The sequence below is a fragment of the Hordeum vulgare genome, chromosome 4H (genome assembly GCF_904849725.1).
Source record: "Hordeum vulgare subsp. vulgare chromosome 4H, MorexV3_pseudomolecules_assembly, whole genome shotgun sequence".
Lineage (NCBI taxonomy): Eukaryota > Viridiplantae > Streptophyta > Magnoliopsida > Poales > Poaceae > Hordeum > Hordeum vulgare.
The window spans coordinates 334,079,441-334,099,904 of NC_058521.1; positions in this window are offsets into that span (position 1 = coordinate 334,079,441).

The following is a 20,464-nucleotide window of genomic DNA, read 5'->3' on the forward strand; positions in this document are numbered from 1 at the left end:
ATACCCTTTGAAGTACCCTGGACGCAAAGGATCAGGCTCGAGAGCGTTTAATGATCAAGGGTCTGTTGGCCTGTCAACGCAGCTGGTGCAGTGTTTTTGACAACTCTACCTTTGATGAAATTCTTCTTGTGTTTTCTGAACTTATGGTCAGGATCCAGGAACTGTCTATGCATGTCGAAGCAAGAAATCTTGCGACCAGCCTGCAGCCAACGGAACTGAAGAGCTGCCTTGCATGTGGTGCATGGGAACCTTCCATGCACACAACAACCAGTGAATAGCGCAAACGCCGGATAATCATGCGTCAAGTACATGTACCACACATGCATTTTGAAATTTGTTTTGGTAGCGGCGTCGTATGTCTTGATCCCATTATCCCAGGTTTCTTGCAACTCATCCTTAAGTGGCTGCATGTACACATTCATACTCTTCCCCGGATAGTTGGGCCCTGGAATTATCAACGTCAGGAAAATGTTCTTTCTTTTCATAATCTCTCCGGGTGGGAGATTGAGTGGAATGACAAATACAGACCAACAATTGTATTGTGCTGCCGTCATACCATACACATTGAACCCATCCGTGCTGATGGCAACTCTAGGATGCCTTGGATCTTCCGATTTATCCTTATGTAATGCATCGAAATGCTTCCACGCATAACCATCTGAAGTGTGTACCAGCATCGTGTTCCCATCCGTATCTCGTTCGGTTCTTTTGCCCAATTTCTGCCATGTTATCTGTCTGGCCGTCTCTTCGACCATGAAAAGACGCTGAAGTCTTGGTATGATTGGCAGATACCGAAGAACACTAATGGGGGTTTTGGTCTGATTCTTCTCACCCATACCGTTGTCTACTGCAATATACCTGGAAGAATTGCAAATGGGGCAATAGTTCAAGGCCGCATACTCAAGACTAAATAAGGCACATCCATTCTCACAGGCATGTATCTTCTCATAGGGCATCTTAAGTACACGGAGAGTTTTCTCTGACTGGTACAGGTTTGCAGGCAGTACAGGGACTTTTGGTAGAAAGCGTCCAAATATCGTCATCATTGCATCGTACCATTATCTGCCTAGGTTGAATTGAGCCTTCAGAGCCATTACTTGCGCGATTCCAACCAGCTGAACAAGCTCAGTCTGCTCGTGTAGAGGACATTTTTAAAAGTCCAACATTTGATAGAAGGCCTTTGTAGATACCTCCATCTCATCATCCGAATCCCGAGCATCATCAAATTCTTGCACGATGTCTTCGATCCGGGTACCATGCTCGTTGGTGCGACGACGAATCACCTCAGCTCTAGCACGTTGGTCACACTCACCCTGAAAAGTCAACACCATATAATTAGGCGTCAAACCCCACTTCTACAGGTGTTTACCCATTTCAAACTATGTCTGCTTTTTCCAGTTGCCTCAGTTGGGACAAGGGCACCATGTTTTTCGCTGGCCATTTGCAGATGGGCTCTCACAAACCCCCTGGTTTTCGTTAACCATTCATGGGTCATGTCTTTCTGACTAGGGTGACAAGTGTACATCCAAGCAGGATCACTCATCTTGCCTAGCTACCTATGGGTACACAAGAAATAAATATATAATTGATCATCTATATTAATCCGCTAATCAAGTTTGTCAGTTTATTACGTCCATGCAACCTACACGCTAATAGGTAAAGATAGGTCCTAATCCCACCTGAGTATGTGTAGACTGGGTTCGTTTTCCCATGCTCTGCTCCAGATCTGACGCAGAATTTTGGCAGCACCTCCCCGCTGTTCTCCTGATACACGTCTCGGCAATAAGCAGAAAGGATGTGTACCTGGAGAACAACAGGGGGGCACTGACGAAATTCCGCATCGGATCCGGAGCACAACATACGGGAAAACGAACCCAATCTACACATACTCGGGCTGTCCATGGAACGTTGGACAATTCGAAAGGATGGCGGTTATAAATATGCAAAGACATGCATATTTATAGATGTCGCGCTTTCGAACGGGAGACACATACTAGTCATGCATACTCATGAGTGAAGAAACCTATAGCTAGCAAGTTTCATCGGCATGAAGACTGGAACAGAGCAAATTAAGGGGGTAGGCAGAGAAGTCATTTGTGCTCACCAACAAACGCAGGGCGGAGCTCGTCCAACGCACGTGGAGGTCGTCAAACGACTGCATATTGAAATTCACCCGATCAACACAAATATGATGTTTTATAATTAACATATAGGAAAATATGTGACCTAACTCAAAATTTACAAAACTATGACCCCGTCAACCTCTGTAAGGCCAAAAAGAACCTTCTCGTTCAACAGGAGGCAGAAGAGGTGTTGGGGGTCGGGGCTTAGTGGCGTCGGGAGTCAGTGGTGTCGTGTGTCAATGGCGTCGGGGGTCGGGGGTTAGTGGCGTTGGGGGTCGGGGGTTAGTGGCATCGGTAGTCGAGTGTCGGTATCGTTTGGGGTCGAGGGTCAGTGGCGTCGGGGGTCGGGGGTCTTTTCGCTCAAGAAGACGCCAAAGAGGTGTCGGGGGTCGGGGGTTAGGGGTCAGTGGCGTCGGGGGTCGGGGGTAGGGGGTCAAGGGTCAAGGGTCGAGTGTCAGTGGCGTCGGGATCAAGTGTCGAGGGTCAGTGGCGTCACGGGTCGAGGGTCAGTGGCATCGGGGGTCGGGGGTCGGGGGTCAGTGGCGTCGGGGGGCGGGAGTTGGGGGTCGGGGGTCGGGGGTCAGCGGCGTTGGTTTTAGGGGGTCGGGTATCAGTGCCGTCGGGTCTCAGGGGTCAGGGGTCGGTGGCGTCGGGCATCGGTGGTCGGGGGCCAGGGGCGGGGGTCGAGGGTCGAGGGTCAGCGGCGTCGGGGGTCGGGGGTCGAGGGTCAGTGGCGTCGGGCGTCGGGAGTCTGTGGTCGGGGGTCCGTGGCGTCGGGGGTCGGGGGTCAGGGGTTAGTGGCGTCGGGGGTCGGGGTTGAGGGTCAGTGTCGTCGTGGGTCGAGGGTAGAGGGTCAGTGGTGTCGGGCGTCGGGGGTCGAGGGTCAGTGCCGGGGTGCCGGGGTTCTTTTTCCTCTTCTTTCTTCTTCTCCCCGCTCCTATTTTTCTTCTTATTATTATTATTATCATTATTATTATTATTCTTTTTTCTCCTCCTCTTCCTCCTCCTCCTCCTCCTCTTTTTTTTATCTTTTTTCTCCTCCTCCTCCTCCTCCTCTTCTCCTCTTCTTCTACTCTTCTCTTTCTTTCTTCTTCTTCTTTCTTTTCTTGTTCTTCTTCTTCTTCTTCCTTCTCCTCCTCTACTTCTTCTTCTCCTTCATCTTCTCCTTCATCTTCTTCTTCCTCCTTCTATTTATTCTTCCTAGCAATAAACCTAGCACTAAACATAGCACTAGCCTAATCTAATCTAACACTAAACCTAGCACTACACTAATCCAGCACTAAACCTAGCACTAACCTAATCTAATCAAACACTAAACCTAGCACTAAACTACATGCATAATCTAATCTAACAATTAAACAGCAAAAAAGAAGAAAAAACATAAACAAAAAGAAAAAAGAAGAAAAAAACTCACCGGAGGGCGTCGGGGTGCCGGGGTGGCACGGTCCGAAGGAGGGCGCCTAGGTGCCGGGGAGGGGGTCGCCGGCGCTGGGCACGGTGCACACGGGGAGGGAGATCGCTGGCAATGGGCAGCAGGCACATGGGGAGGGGGGTAGATACGTCTCAAACGTATCTATAATTTTTGATGTTTTCACGCTGTTATCTTGCCTTCTTTGCATGTTTTATGTACCTTTTTATATCTTTTTGGGACTAACTTATTAATTCAGTGCCAAGTGTCAGTTCCTGTTTTTTCCGTGTTTTTTACTCTTTCCAGATCTGATTTTGGAACGGAGTCCAAATGGAAGAAAATCCCCGAAATGATTTTTTCCCGAACGGAAGAAGTCCAGGGGCCTTTGGGCCAAGCTAGGTGGGCTCGAGGGAGCCCACAAGCCCCCACTCCGCCACCAGGGGGGAGGCGACGGTGGGCAGGCTTGTGGCCTCCTTGGCTGCCCCTTGACCTAGGTCTTTGGCCTATAAATTCCCAAATATTCCGCAAAAAATCAGGGGAGCCTCAAAAATACTTTTCCAGTGTCGCAAGCTTCCGTTTCCGCGAGATCTCATCTGGAGACCCTTCCCGGCACCCTGCCGGAGGGGACTTTGGAGGTGGAGCGCTTCTTCATCATCATCATCGCCCCTCCAATGACTCGTGAGTAGTTCACTTCAGACCTACGGGTCCATAGTTAGTAGCTAGATGGCTTCTTCTCTCTCTTGGCTCTTCAAAACAAAGTTCTCTATGATCTTCATGGAGATCTATCCGATGTAATCTTCTTTGGCGGTGTGTTTGTCGAGATCTGATGAATTGTCGACTTGTGATCAGATTATCTATGATATATATTTGAGTCTTTGCTGATTTCTTATATGGATGATTTTATATCCTTGTATGTCTCTCCGAGTCTTGGGTTTTGTTTGGCCAACTAGATCTATGATTCTTGCAATGGGAGAAGTGCTCAGTTTTGGATTCTTCCATGTGGTGACCTTTCCCAGTGACAGTAGGGGCAGCAAGGCACACATCAAGTAGTTGCCATCAAGGGTAAAAAGATGGGGTTTTTATCATTGGTTAGAGATTATCCCTCTACATCATGTCGTCTTGCTTAAGGCGTTACTCTGTTCTTATGGACTTAATACACTAGATGCATGCTGGATAGCAGTCGACGTGTGGAGTAATAGTAGTAGATGCAGAAAGTATCGGTCTACTTGTTTCGGACGTGATGCCTATAGAAATAATCATTGCATAGATATCGTCACGACTCTGCACAGTTCTATCAATTGTTCGACAGTAATTTGTTCACCCACCGTCTACTTGCTTTCATGAGAGAAGCCACTAGTAAACACTGAAACCCCCGGGTCTATTCACATCCATTGTTTACATCTCCGCTTTTACTTTGCTTTGTTACTTTGTTGCTTTCAGTTCTCACTTGGAAAACAATCTATAAGGGATTGACAACCCCTTCATAGCGTTGGGTGCAAGCTTTTGTGTTTGTGCAGGATCTTGAGATACTCTTCCGCCGGATTGGTACCTTGGTTCTCAAACTGAGGGAAATACTTACCGTCGCTGTGCTACATCACCCTTTCCCCTTCGAGGGAACACCAACGCAAGGCTCCAAGGCCACGGGGGAAATCCTTTGCATACTTGCCTAAGAAGTCCCTTAAGGCGTAGCCGTAGCTGAAGGATTCCTGGTGCCGTTGACACAACTATTTCTGGCGCCGTTGCAAGGAATACACAGGAAACATCAGAAGTATTTCTGGCGCCGTTTCAGGGGAGGAGAAATCAAGATCTATCCAAGTAGGTCTCACAAACTCTTCTCTTGCATTTACTTTTGTTGCCAGTTGCCTCTCGTTTTCCTTTTTCCGTTCGCCCTTCTTCTGCTCGCTTCCTGTTTGCTTGTGTTACCATGTGCCTTCTTTTAGCTTGCATCTTTGCTTGCTAAAAATCCATTGATATGGATCATCACCCACTTGCTAGTCTCTTTAAGAGACCCACTATTGTGGATCGAATTCCTAGTGAGTTGAGGGCAATTGATTATTTTTATGGAGTTTTGTTTGGGATGCGTGAATCTAAAAATCGTGATGAAGAAATTCATGAAGTGATTTACGAGGGATCCTTGGATGAAAAGCATGATTGCAATGATTTCACTATAAATCCTATTAGTGACAATCATGCTAAAAATATGCAAAATTCTAAGCTTGGGGATGCTAGTTTTGCTATGTCCCCTAGTTGTTGCAATAATCATGATTGGGGTGATGATCTTTCTTATGATCTTGAAAATTTGTTCAAACCTCATGATGAATATGATATTTGCAATAATACTGAAAGTGGGTTTGGAGAAGTCATGACTTTAGTTGATGATAATCCCACTATTTTTGAAGAGCGTCAACTTTGCATGCATGTGGATCATGAAAAGAATATCCTATGGGATAGCTATATTGTTGAATTTGAATATGAACCCACATGTAATTTCTATGAGGGAGGAAAATATTGTGGTAGAAACTTTCATGTTACCAAATTACCTCTCGTTATGTAGAGATTGCTATTGTCTCTTTCTTCTTCCTTGCTTATGGCAACTATTGGTTGTCTTGACAATTTGTTTTCCTATAAAATGCCTATGCATAGGAAGTATGTTAGACTTAAATGTGATTTTCACATGGTTTAAGATGCTCTCGTTGTGCTTCAATTCTTTTCTTTTCTGTGAGCATCATTCAATGCCTAGCTAAGGGCGTTAAACAAAAGCGCTTGTTGGGAGGCAACCCAACGAATCTATCCTTTTTCTTTCTGTTCTTGTGTTTTCCACACTTTCATAATTCTGTTATGATTGTGCTTTTTGTGTTTCTTTTTGCATTTGTGCCAAGCAAAACCGCTATGATTAGTCTTGGGGATGATCGCTTGGTCATGCTGGAAAAGAAATAAACTTTCTGCTCACGAAAAGACTTTTTTTTATGCAAGAGCTTTTGAGTTTATTCTTTTTGCTGCTGATTGCTACGCAAATTCTTCATACTATCAGAAGTTTTCAGAATTTTTGAAGTACCAGAGGTATACGAAATATACAGATTGCTACAGACTGGTCTGATGTTAACAGATTCTGTTTTTGTTGTGTTGGTTGCTTATTTTGATGAAACTATGGATAGTATCGGGGGGTATTAGCCATGGAAGATTGAAAGTACAGTAACCCAACATCAGCACAAGTATAATTTAAGTTTGTTACAGTATGATAGGAAGTGGTGGTTTTCTTTCTTGTACTAATGTTATCACGAGTTTCTGTTTAAGTTTCATGTTGTGAAGTTTTCAAGTTTTGGGTGAAGTTCTTATGGACAAAGAGATAAAGAGTGGCAAGAGATCAAGCTTGGGGATACCCAAGGCACCCCAAGAGATACAAGGATGCCGTAAGAGCCTAAGATTGGGGATGCCCCGGGAAGGCATCCCCTCTCTCGTCTTCAATCCATCGGTAACGTTACTTGGGGCTATATTTTTATTCACCACATGTTATGTGTTTTTGCTTGGAGCGTCTTGTATCGTAGGAGTCTTTTTTTTGTGTCACAATCATCCTTACTACACACCTAGAGAGAGAGACATGCACTCACCGTGATTTTGTCGAGCTTCACTTATATCTTCTGGTAGACAATTCAGCTCACATGTGCTTCACTTATATCTTTTGAGCTAGATACTTTTGCTCTATGTGCTTCACTTATATCTTTTTAGAGCAGAGCGGTGCGTGGCTTGGTAGTTGATCTATGCTTTGAAAGTAGTCTCAAAAGGGGTAGTTATCCAAAGGGATACGAAAACTTCCACCTTCATGTGCATTGAATAGTTAGAGAAGTTTGATTCATCTCAATTAGTTTTGAGTTGTGGTTATGGTAATATTGAAGCCATGCTACTAAGGTGTTGTGGATCTAGAAATACTTGTGTTGAAGTTAGTGATTCCCATAGCATCCACGTATGGTGAACCGCTATGTGATGAAATCTAAGCATGATTAGTCTATTGATTGTCATCATTTGCGTGGCGGTCGGGATCGCGCAATGGTTTATACCTACCAACCCTTCCCTAGGAGTATGCGTCGAATACTTTGTTTCAATTACTAATAAAACTTTTGCAACAAGTATATGAGTTCTTCATGACTAATGTTGAGTCCATGGTTTTATGCACTTTCACCTTCCACCATCACTATCTTCTTAGTGTCGTGCAACTTTCGCCGGTGCACAAAACCCACCTAAAGCCTCCCTCAAAACAGCCACCATACCTACCTACTATGTCTTTTTCAAAGTCATTCCGAGATATATTGCCATGGAACTACCACCATGACAAGTGCCACCACGTCTACATTGCCTTTGCACGATCGTAAGATAGCTAGCATAATGTTTCCATTGATGTCTATGCCATGCTAGATCATGGCCACGGTACACTGCCGAAGGCACTCCATATAGAGTCATAATTGCTCTAAGTTTTGAGTTAAAAGTGTGATGATCATCATTATTGGAGCATTGTCCCATGTGAGGAAATAAAAGAGGCCAAAGAAGCCCACAAAAAAAAGAGGCCAAAGATCCCACCAAAAAAAAGAGAGAGAAAAAGAGAGAAGGGACAATGCTACCACTTTTTCCACACTTGTGCATTTTGAGCACCATGATCTTCATGATTGAGAGTCTCTCGTTTTGTCACCACCATATAGCTAGTGGGAAATTCTCATTATATAACTTGGCTTGTTTATTCCAATGATAGGCTTCCTCAAAATTTCCTTAGGTCTTCGTGAGCAAGCAAGTTGGATGCACACCCACTAGTTTTCTTTAAGATCTTTCACATACTCGTAGCTCTAGTGCATCATTTGTATGGCAATCCCTAGTTATTCACATTGATATCTATTGATGAGCATCTCCATCAGCTGTTTTGCTATTATGGCGGTAGGTGTTCGACATGTGTTTGGAGTACAAACACCACACCACTCGCTGTGAGAGTTTACATGATTAACTTTGATGAGGAATTAAGGTACTTCACCATATTTGAGCCTCATTGGATGAGTTTGGCAATACAAACTAGAAATCACTGCCAAATGGCAAATCTGCCCCTTCCAAAGGGAATATGGGTAAATCACTTCCTGCAAATGCCATTTCTGGCAGAGGCTCCTCATTTGGGGTGTTGAACACTCCCACAAAATTACATCCCATTTGGATAAACTTTGTAATGTAGAGATGTTTCAAATTGGTTCTGGACAGAAAGGGTTTTGGAATTATTTAGTGAACCAAACCACCTTGGAATGAGGTGAAACTTGGTGTGGTCAGTACATATAGAATGGAAGGCTGCTTCAGTTTTCTGGGACTTTATTGGAATTATTTCCTTTGGAAATATTTGAAAAGATCAAAACAGACAGAATAGGTTTTCAAGGATTTACTCAAATTTTTTGAATATAAAGAGGGGTTGAAAATCTTATGTATGGAAAATATATGTCCTCTGAGTATCTCCAAATTTTCTCAGATTTTATAAAATACCTATTTTATGGTTTTGGTGAGCTAAAATTGTTGTAGAACCAGATCACCATCTTTGGGTGAAAGCACTCCCTTGCTGCCAAGGACTTGCACTGCAACCCAAAGCAGGGTTTTGAAATAGTCAAAAAAAAGAAAAAGGATTTTGAGAATATTAAGGTAGGAAAAATATGGTTTTTGATATCACACAATCAAGCATAGAAGCATAAAATGACAACCATGGCACTCACAGCATTGGTTTTTGAAAAGTTTTAATAAACTTAGATTTTTGAACTACAATAAAAGTGAAGTGAAAATAGGGTGTGACACCTTGTAGAATGAATCCCCACACTCCGACACGCTTGTCGAGCTCTATCGTTAAGAAGCAATCGGGAAACAACAATCAACACACGATAGCACCACAAAATACGCATGACATGATGCACAACACATATGATGCATGTGCGGTTTAATTATGCAAGGCATGACAATCACCGCAAACAGATACTACACATTAAGTGAAGCTCAATATGCAACAAGTTGCATATTGATAAAGCTCCACTTTCAAATATTAATTTCACTCTCGTTTAGGTACAAGAAAATATTAAATGTTTTTGAACATGACAAGAGGTGAAGCATAAATAAACTACACTAGCAAGGCATTTTAAATGAGGTCAGAAACAACTTATAACAACTCCTAAATGAACCCATGTGTTACTTTCGAAATATGTTCTGATCAGAACTAACACATTTTATGTTGTTAAACAGAAAAATAAAGTCGAGCATGTGATTCTACACGTCATTCTAGTCGGTTTACATATATAGATCACCTAAGACTGAGCTACGGTTTAAAAGATATGATCAACACAAGATGATATGCCGTGAATACAAAATGCATGCAAATGACAACCACAACATGATAAAACATGGATGCACATGATATTATGAAACTGCATGATATTCCACACAAGTTTAAATGAGGCCAAAAGAACTAATAACAATTCTGTAAATTCCCCACATGTAATTTTGAATTTGCTACAGATCTTCCTAGAACACAATTTTAGAGTACTTAAACAGGAAAATAAATTCCACCATGTCATTCTCCACATTTTTCTAACCAAGTTACATATGTGGAACATTTTAATCGGAGCTACGGTTAATTAGTTATAACAAAAACCGTTTTAACATGACATATATGCAATTTAATTAAACAACACGTTTAAAATGGTTGAAAGTTGGATAATTTGAAACTACACAAAATTCTTAGCAGGTTTCATGTATGAAGTTCTTAAATTTGATGCACGGTAAACTAGATATGGATTAAATCATATAACAAAAGGGGGGCTAGAGCCCACCATAAGGCCCATGGGCTGGCTCGGTGCAGCGGGAGTGGCTGGGACAGACGCAGGGACGCTCGCGAGGCGTTGTTGGGCCTGGCAGTTTCAGCGGGGTGCCTTGGCACTGAAGAAGGTCGGCTGGGCCGCGGCGTGGCTTCTCGGTCCGCTAGCGATGGGGCCCACGCGGGGGTCAACGGGTGCAAGCGGTGGCTGTCTCCCCCGTCCCGCTCGATCTCGAGCAGAAGGCAAGCGACATTGTACGATTTGGGTACTGGCAGCGAGACGAGGCCTGGGATGGCCGGATTCGAGCGCACGACAACGGTTCTGGCTGGAGGACCCGATAGGCGACAGGGCTCCTTGGGGCAGCTGCCTTGGCTGCAGCTTGCCGCCACCGGCTGCTGCGGCAAGGCGTGGGGTGGAGAGGCACGGGGATCTGCGGGCTGAGGTAACCAAGGTTATTATGCCATTTTGAGCTAATTATGTCATTTTCGAGCTAAATGGGCTAATTATGTCATTGTTGGGAAAAATAAGGTAAGGAGAATAAGAAAGAGGAGAAGAAATAGGAGGAGGATAAGAATAAGAAGAAATCAAGAAGAAGGAGAAGAATAAGGAGAAGGAGGAGGAGGAGGAGAAGGATGAGAAGGAGGAGAAGAAGGAAAAGGTCTTCTCCTCGTTCTCCTTCTTCTCCTCCTCCTCTCCTCCTACTTCTTCTCCTCCTCCTCCTTCTCCTTCTCTTCTTCTTCTCTTATTCTTCTTCTTCTTCTTCTTCTTCCTTCTTTTCATTTTTCCTACTTCTCCTCTTCTCCTATTCTTGGAGCTAAATTATCTAATTATGTGTCTTTGGAGCTAAATGGGCTAATTATGTCATTTTGGAGCTAAATGGGCTAATTATGTCATTGTTCGGGAAAATAAGGTAAGGAGAATATGAAAGAGGAGAAGAAAGAGGAGGGGGAGGAGAAGAAGAAGAAATCAAGAAGGAGAAGGAGAAGGAGGAGAAGGAGGAGAAGAAGGAGAATGTCTTCTCCTCTTCTCCTCTTTGTCCTCCTTCTTCTCCTCCTCCTCCTTCACCTTCTCTTCTTCTTCTCTTCTTCTTCTTCTTCTTCTTCTTCTTCCTTCTTTTCATTTTTCTTATTTCTTCTCCTCTACTCCTCTTCTTGGAGCTAAATTATCTAATTATGTCTTTTTGGAGCTAAATGGGCCAATTATCTCATTATAGAGGAAAACAAGCTAAGTATATAATATTCATGAGCTAACCAAGGTTCTTATGACATTTTGAGCTTATTATGTCATTTTGGAGCTAAATGGGCTGATTATTTCATTGTTGGGGTAAATAAGGTCAGGAGAATATGAAAGAGGAGAAGAAAGAGGAGGAGGAGGAGGAGAAGAAGAAGAAATCAAGAAGAAGGAGAAGAAGAAGAAGGAGAAGGAGGTGGAGGAGGAGAAGGAGGAGAATGAGGAGAAGAAGGAAAAGGTCTTCTCCTCCTTCTCCTTCTTCTCCTCCTCCTCCTCTCCTCCTCCTTCTTCTCCTCCTCCTCCTCATTCTCTTCTTATTCTCTTCTTCTTCTTCTACTTCCTTCTTTTCATTTTTCCTATTTCTTCTCTCTTCTCCTCTTCTTGGAGCTAAATTATCTAATTATGCCTTTTTGGAGCTAAATGGGCTAATTATGTCATTTTGGAGCTAAATGGGCTAATTATGTCATTGTTGGGGAAAATAAGGTAAGGAGAATATGAAAGAGGAGAAGAAATAGGAGGAGGAGGAGAATAATAAGAAATCAAGAAGAATTAGAAGAAGGAGGAGGAGGAGGAGGAGGAGGAGAAGGAAGAGAAGAAGGAGAAGGTCTTCTCCTCCTCCTTCTCCTTCTCTTCTTATCTTCTTCTTCTTCCTCTTCCTTCTTTTCATTTTTCATATTTCTTATCCTCTTCTCTTCTTCTTGGAGCTAAATTATCAAATTATGTATTTTTGGAGCTAAATGGGCTAATTATGTCATTTTAGAGAAAAACAAGCTAAGTATATAATATTCATGAGCTAACCAAGGTTCTTATGCCATTTTGAGCTTATTATGTCATTTTGGAGCTAAATGGGCTAATTATGTCATTTTTGGGGAAAATAAGGTAAGGAGAATATGAAAAAGGAGAAGAAAGAGGAGGAGGAGGCGAAGAAGAAGAAGTAAAGAAGAAGGAGAAGAATAAGGAGGAGGAGGAGGAGGAGGAGGAGAAGTAGGAAAAGGAGGAGAAGAATCTCCTCCTTCTCCTTCTTATCCTCCTTCTTCTCCTCCTCCTCTCCTCCTCCTTCTTCTCCTCCTCCTCCTTCTCCTTCTCTTCTTCTTCTTCTTCTTCTTCCTTGTTTTCATTTTTCCTATTTCTTCTCCTCTTCACCTCTTCTTGAAGCTAAATTATCTAATTATTCCTTTTTGGAGCTAAATGGGCTAAATATTTCATTTTGGAACTAAATGGGCTAACTGTGTCATTGTTGGGGAAAATAAGGTAAGGATAATATGAAAGAGGAGAAGAAAGAGGAGGAGGAGAAGAAGAAGAAGAAATCAAGAAGAAGGAGAAGGAGGAGGAGGAGGAGGAGAAGGAGGACGAGAAGGAGGAAAATAATGAGAAGGTTTTCTCCTCTTCTCCTCGTTCTCCTCCTCCTCTCCTCCTCCTTCATCTCCTCCTTATCCTTCTCCTTCTCTTCTTCTTCTCTTCTTCTTCTTCTTCTTCTTCCTTCTTTTCATTTTTCCTATTTCTTCTCCTCTTCTCCTCTTCTTGGAGCTAAATTACCCAATTATGTCTTTTTGGAGCGAAATGGGCTAATTATGTCATTTTGGAGGAAAAGAAGCTAAGTATATAATATTCATGAGCTAACCAAGGTTCTTATGCCATTTGAGCTTATTATGTCATTTTGGAGCTCAATGGGCTAATTATGTCATTGTTGGGGAATATAAGGTAAGGAGCATATGAAAGAGGAGAAGAAAAAGGAGGAGGAGGAGGAGAAGAAGAAGAAATCAAGATGAAGGAGAAGAATAAGGAGAAGGAGGAGGAGGAGGAGGAGGAGAAGAAGGAAAAGGTCTTCTCCTCCTTCTCCTTCTTCTCCTCCTCCTCTCCTCCTCCTTCTTCTCCTCCTCCTTCTTCTCCTTCTCTTCTTCTTCTTCTCTTCTTCTTCTTCTACTTCCTTCGTTTCATTTTTCCTATTTCTTCTCCTCTTCTCCTCTTCTTGGAGCTAAATTATATAATTATGTCTTTAAGGAGCTAAATGGGCAAATTATGTAATTTTGGAGCTAAATGGGCTAATTATGTCATTGTTGGGGAAAATAAAGTAAGTAGAATATGAAAGAGTAGAATAAAGAGGAGGAGGAGAAGAAGAAGAACAAATCAAGAAGAATAATAAGAAGGAGAAGGAGGATGAGAAGGAGAAGGTCTTCTCCTCCTCTCCTCCTTCTCCTCCTCATTCTTCTCACACTCCTGCGTCTCCTTCTCTTCTTCTTCTACTTCTTCCTTCTTTTCATTTTTCCTCATTCTTATCCTCTTCTCCTCTTCTTGGAGCTAAATTATCTAATTATGTATTTTTGGAGCTAAATGGGGTAATTATGTCATTTTAGAGGAGACACAAGCTAAGTATATAATATTCATGAGCTAACCAAGCTTCTTATGCCATTTTGAGATTATTATGTTATTTTGGAGCTAAATGGGCTAATTATGTCATTGTTGGGGAATATAAGGTAAGGAGCATATGAAAGAGGAGAAGAAATAGGAGGAGGAGGAGAAGAAGAAGAAAAAATCAAGAAGAAGGAGAAGAAGAAGGAGAAGGAGGAGGAGGAGGAGAAGGAGGAGAATGAGGAGAAGAAGGAAAAGGTCTTCTCCTCCTTCTCCTTCTTCTCCTCCTCCTTATTCTCCTCCTCCTCCTTCTCCTTCTCTTCTTCTTCTCTTCTTCCTTCTTTTCATTTTTCTATTTCTTATCCTCTTCTCCTCTTCTTGGAGATGACTTACTAATTATGTCTTTTTGGAGTTAAATGGGATAATTATGTCATTTTGGAGCTCAATGGGCTAATTATGTCACTGTTGGGGAAAATAAGGTAAGGAGAATATGGAAGAGGAGAAGAATGAGGAGGAGGAGGAGAAGAAGAAGAAATCAAGAAGAAGGAGAAGAAGAAGGAGAAGGAGGAGAAGGTGGACAAGAAGGAGAAGGTGTTCTCTTCCTTCTCCTCCTCCTTTCCCCCTCCTTCTTCTCCTCCTCGTCCTTCTCCTTCTCTTCTTCTTCTCTTCTTCTTCCTCTTCTTCCTTCTTTTCATTTTTCCTATTTCTTCTCCTCTTCTCCTCATCTTGGAGAAAAATTATCTAATTATGTCTTTTTGGAGCTAAATGGGCTAATTATGTCATTTTGGGGCTAAATTAGCAAAGTATATAATATTCATGAGCTAACCAAGGTTCTTATGCCATTTTGAGCTTATTATGTCATTTTGGAGTTAAATGGGCTAATTATGTCATTGTTGGGGAAAATAAGGTGAGGAGAATATGAAAGAGGAGGAGGAGGAGAAGAAGAAGAAATCAAGAAGAAGGAGAAGAAGAAGGAGAGGGAGGAGGAGTAGGAAAATGAGGAGAAGGAGCGGAAGAAGGAGAAGGTCTTCTCCTCCTTCTCCTTCTTCTCCTCCTCCTCTCCTCCTCCTTCTTCTCCTCCTCCTCCTTCTCCTTCTCTTATATTTCTCTTCTTCTTCTTCTTCTTCTTCTTCTTCTTCTTCTTCTTCTTCCTTCTTTTCATTTTTCCTATTTGTTCTCCTCTTCCCCTCTTCTTGGAGCTAAATTATCTAATTATGTCTTTTTGGAGCTAAATGGGCTAAATATGTCATTTTGGAGCTAAATTAGCTAAGTATATAATATTCATGAGCTAACCAAGGGTCTTATGCCATTTTAAGCTTGTTATGTCATTTTGTAGCTAAATGGGCTAATTATGTCATTGTTGGGGAAAATAAGGTAATGAGAATATGAAAGAGGAGAAGAAATGGGAGGAGGAGGAGAAGAAGAAGAAATTAAGAAGAAGGAGAAGAAGAAGGAGAAGAAGAAGGAGAAGGAGGAGGAGGAGGAGAAGGAGGAGAAGGACTTCTCCTCTTCTCCTCCTCCTCCTCTCCTCCTCCTTCTCCTTCTCCTTCTTCTCCTCCTTCTCCTTCTTCTTCTGTTCTTCTTCTTCTTCTTCTTCTTCCTTCTTTTCAGTTTTCCTATTTCTTCTCATCTTCTCCTCTTCTTGGAGCTAAATTATCTAATTATGTCTTTTTGGAGCTAAATGGGCTAATTATGTCCTTTTGGAGCTAAATTAGCTAAGTTGTGAGCTAACTAAGTTTCTTACGATGTTTTTACCTAACTAAGCTAAACTAGCTAATTATGTCAAAAATGAACTAGAGAAAACTTACCACAGTGGTCATGAAGGAGGAGAAACATCAGGGTTGCTTGCGTCGGCTTCGTTTGGAGAAGGTTGCCCTGGAGAAGGGTCGTGTGATGCCACTCGGGAGTTATTCTGCAGAAAAGATATTTTGCAATGTCTCAGTTAGCTTGATGACACACAATTGTTAATACTAGTTTATAATGACCATTGAAATGAAACTCACCGTGCCAATTGCAGAGAAGACGGGCATCGGCAGAGGGGCTTGACCGGTCTTCTCGTACATAGACTGCACATTCGGTTTTGAAGAGTCAGTCGTATAAGTTAGTAATGAAACAGACATTACACACATGATTTGCCTAATGTGATAAAGAAACTTACCACAATAAGCTCGTACATGGCCATGTGAGCCGATTCATTCTGGGCCCTCACCTCCTCAATCAACCGAGCCGTGGTCCAGTCCCTCTCCTCAAGAGCAGCCAGAAGAGTAGCCTGGCTTGCCGCTCCATCTTTCTCAAGAGCAGCCTCGGTTGCCACTCTCTCTTTCTCAAGAGCAGCCTCGTTTGCCGCTCTCTCTTTCTTAAGGGCAAGCTGCAACACCATTCCTCGTTACCACAGTAATGATCGATGGCCACACACACACAATGAAATGGATGAAAGTTTTCTGAGGCCATACAACTAACCTCGATGGCAAGATCGACTGGCCGTGGACGAGGCGTTATCTCAGGACAGGAGCTCGAATGGCGCACCTTGATCTCGGGGAGAGTGAGTGGACAACATATTATCCCATCTCCAATGGCTATCGAGCCATGGGGCCTCCCGCCACCAGATATCATCACCACCTCTGGATCGAAAGGTTCCTGGCTCGGGTTAAAGTCCTCCCCTTTCCAAGCCTTCCCCGTGTCCCTGTATTTCATGAGCTTGTGGTGGGATGAGATGTTGGTGAAGTTATTTGGATCATCCAAGTCAGACTCAGAGAATGCCTTCGCCTTCTTGTACGAGGCGGTATGGGCCATGCCATAAAAGTCGTACAACTCTGGCATCTCCGTCTTATGTGATGCGCCTAAAAGAGAGGAACAAAGTATTAGTAAGGGGCTCAAGCCAGCATGAAGAATGAATTGCATGAATCATGAAGCAAACAACATACCCAGTTTTGTCCGAACTGAAGTAAGTTGGCGTTGCCTTGATGGTGTGGCACACCAACCATTTGGCTACGCCGATCCTTCGCATTGTCGTGGATGGCTCCCCAGTTGCTTGTGCACCACTCATCCACCACGAGGTCCCAACAATCCATTTTATCCACTCACCATCTCGGGGGCACCTATAAGTTATTAGAAAGAATTTTGAGCACTGCGCCTATGAATCAAATGAACAAAACTAGGTACAAGGCCTTAAGAATAGGTAATTACCTTCATGTACTACTCCTTCTTCATATACTTTCCACGGCACTCCTTCTTCTCCTTGTTAATACCATGCTTGGCATAGTAGTCTCGAATGGCCTAAGACCGAGCCTCGTGGCGTAAGTCCTGTAATAACCGCCTACACTTGGCCTCGGTAACCTTGGCCGCCTCCTCCTCATATCCCTCCTCACACCTATAGAAGGTCTACAATCAAACGAGACATCACCTATTACTACAATAATTAGCTATATTGTTAATTTTAGATTGTGTAAAAGGATAATTTACCCAAAAGTTGTTGATCACCAACTCGGCCCTCGTGTGGCACAAGACACCATCTATAATCTCGTCCGGCGGGGCCTGCGCAGCCTGGTAGTGCTCCCAGTTAAATCCTAGTGTAGGAACCTGACCCTCACCAGGCAACGTGACAAACCCTGGAAATTTGTCCGGCAAAGCACACCAAGGACGTTGTTTGGCTTGCGGACTCCACCTGCGTGTTTCTATCCCCTGTAGTATGATAAGTTCAACGCATTAGATATTTGAAGAAACTTGAAGGCAGAAGCTAAAAAAAGAGTAAATGTACTTACCTATCCCCTTCGGGCTTAATCACCAGCCTCTGCTCGTGGGTAGCCGGCGTGACCGGAGACGTGAACTACCACGCTTGTACAAGGTGGCCCCGTCCACCTGCACGTGGCCCTCACTATTCGTAGACTCCTCCCCTGTATCAACACTACAGCCACCCGGACCCTCGGTCCAATCCGGCACCTCGGTCCGATCCGGCCAGGCACCCCATCCGGACCTCTCCACATCGGCCGAAGCGTGTGTGCCAGGAGTCTCTTGAGACGTAGCCTTAAGAACCGGAGTCTCGTGGGCCGAAGGCACCTCGACTCGAGGCTGATCCTGCACCGGAGTCTCATGGGCCGAATGCCCGTCCACCCGAGGCTCCTGGACCAGAGTCCCCGTAGCCTCCTCCGCAAACGGGTCCACCATAGTAGTCCTATGCTCCGGTGAATGAGCTGGTGGTGGTGGCGAGGACGGCGCAACAGTCCGCCTACCTCTTCCACGGCCACCACTTCTTCCTGTACCCTTCCTATTCTTCCCTACCCTACCAGCACCTCTCCCAGTGAGCAATGCCGCCGACGAAGAAGCACCCGCGAGTGGTGTCGTTAGACTGTCTTCTAAGGCTCTACGGAGAGATAGGGGTGGAATGGAAGTACCACCCCTCATGCGGGACGCCGAAGAAGAACCCGTCGAGCGATCTGGACCCGCACCCACCATCTTTCAGCACCTGCTGACCTGCCATGATAAAAATTAAAAGAAATTAGTACAACATAAAAAAATTGAATAACTGACATGAATAATAATATGTACATATATAATTTAAGTTGGGAATCTAACAAACTAATAATCATCTTCAATAAATGCATCATCATCATCAGTATCACGCATGTCTTCATGAATGACGTGCTCATCGGGTTCAACGGCATGAAGTTGTGGAAGGCCTTTTTGTAATCGGTCAAGCATTGACAGGTCATCCGCATCAGTAACCTCTTCTAGTTCTATCTCTGCTGGTTCCGTCTCAGGGGAGAAGTCGGATTCATTGTCGCTGTCTACTTCCATGTTCTGGGGTGAAGCACAGCGGTTCTTGAAATGTTTCTTGCAAAGACGTGTTTCTTGGAACAATTCTCCATCATATGTGTCTGGGTTAATGTGAGGTTCATAATCATGTTCATTTGGGAGAGGTGGTCTAACACGTGGCGACACTTCATAAACAACATACCAACCTTCCAGATTCTTATCAGTTTGGCATGCCCAAGCTAGATAGAAAACTTGGGTTGCCTGTTGAGCCGTAATATAGACATCGGGAACATCTACATGGGTGTTTGGATTGATTTCGACTAGTCCTATATGTTCATGAGTCCTTCTAGTCTCCTTCGGCTGGAACCAATAACATTTGAAGACCATGACGTTCGGTTGGTTTTCACCATAGAATTGAAGTTCATAAATTGCTTCAACTCTTCCATAATACTCGATAACACCTTCACTGATAGCATAGACACCACAATTTGTAGATTTCTGGCCGGGCATAGATAGCTCTTTGCCAAAGGTACGAAGGAGATACCCGTTGATGTTCTATTTCTCAAATGAACGGACCTTATAGTCAAAACCATTAGCGGCTTGTCTCAATTCGGCATCTATAGACTCTGAATTAGCCTACAAGTTTAATACGAAATGATTGTTGCATTAGCCGCAAGTTAGACCAAGAAATGAAATGATCCATTATTGATAATTACCGTTTGTTTGAACCAAGAGATGAAACCGGGATAGCCGCCTCCTGTCTTTGCCAGAAGCTCATACTCTTTGACGAAATCATTTTGGATCACTGCTCCATCCGAGAATTTCGCAACGTATCGGCTGTATTAAATATCCGGGAATAAGAGCAGTTCAAAGGAATTAGAATTTACGGGAAAATGTACCGAGAACTTACTCGATGTACGACCACACTTCTGTTAGGTTGTTGAAGATATACAACGTAATGTTCCGTCATTCTGCGACATCCCATGTTATTTGTTTCAAAGAACCAGCTGGTGCGAGCTTCCCTTTGAATAGGCTGAGGTTGGACCCACCTTTTTTGGGGTCTGCATCATTGTGCCTAGGCTTTGGATTATGCAAATGATGATTTTTGGCTTCGTAGTGTGCTGTCACAAAGTTGGCCACCTCCTTAGTAATGAATGCCTCAGCCATCGATGCTTCAATTCTACGCTTATTTTTACATCTAGCTCAAAGCGTCTTCTGCATCCTCTCAGTTGCATAGCACCAACGATTTTGCACGGGCCCACCCAATCTTGCCTTGGTCGGTAGATGTAAAATCAAATGCTACATCGGATTAAAGAAGCCCGGCGTAAAGATCTTCTCTAACTTGCACAACAACTCCGGTGCGAACTCCTCCATGTCATCTACCACGCCAGGCGACAATTCTTTCGCACAAAGAACACGGTAGAAATAGCTCAGCTCCGCCAGTACTAGCCATTCATCCACAGGAATAAAGCCACGTAACATCACCGGCATTACCCGCTCTAGCCATATGTGCCAATCATGAATCTTGAGACCAAAGTTTTTAATTTTGCAAGACTCACTCCCTTCTTTAGATTCGCTGCATACCCGTCGGGGAACATCAAGTGCATTTTGACCCACAAGATAATTTCCCTCACAGCTGGCCTTCCAAGATTGAACCAGGCCTTTGGCTTCGACCACTTCTTCTTTCCTTTGCCTTCTTGCATGTTTTGTAACGGTCTGCGATATAGTGTGTCTTGATCGACTCTAGCCTTAGTATTATCCTTTGTCTTCCCATCTATGTCGAA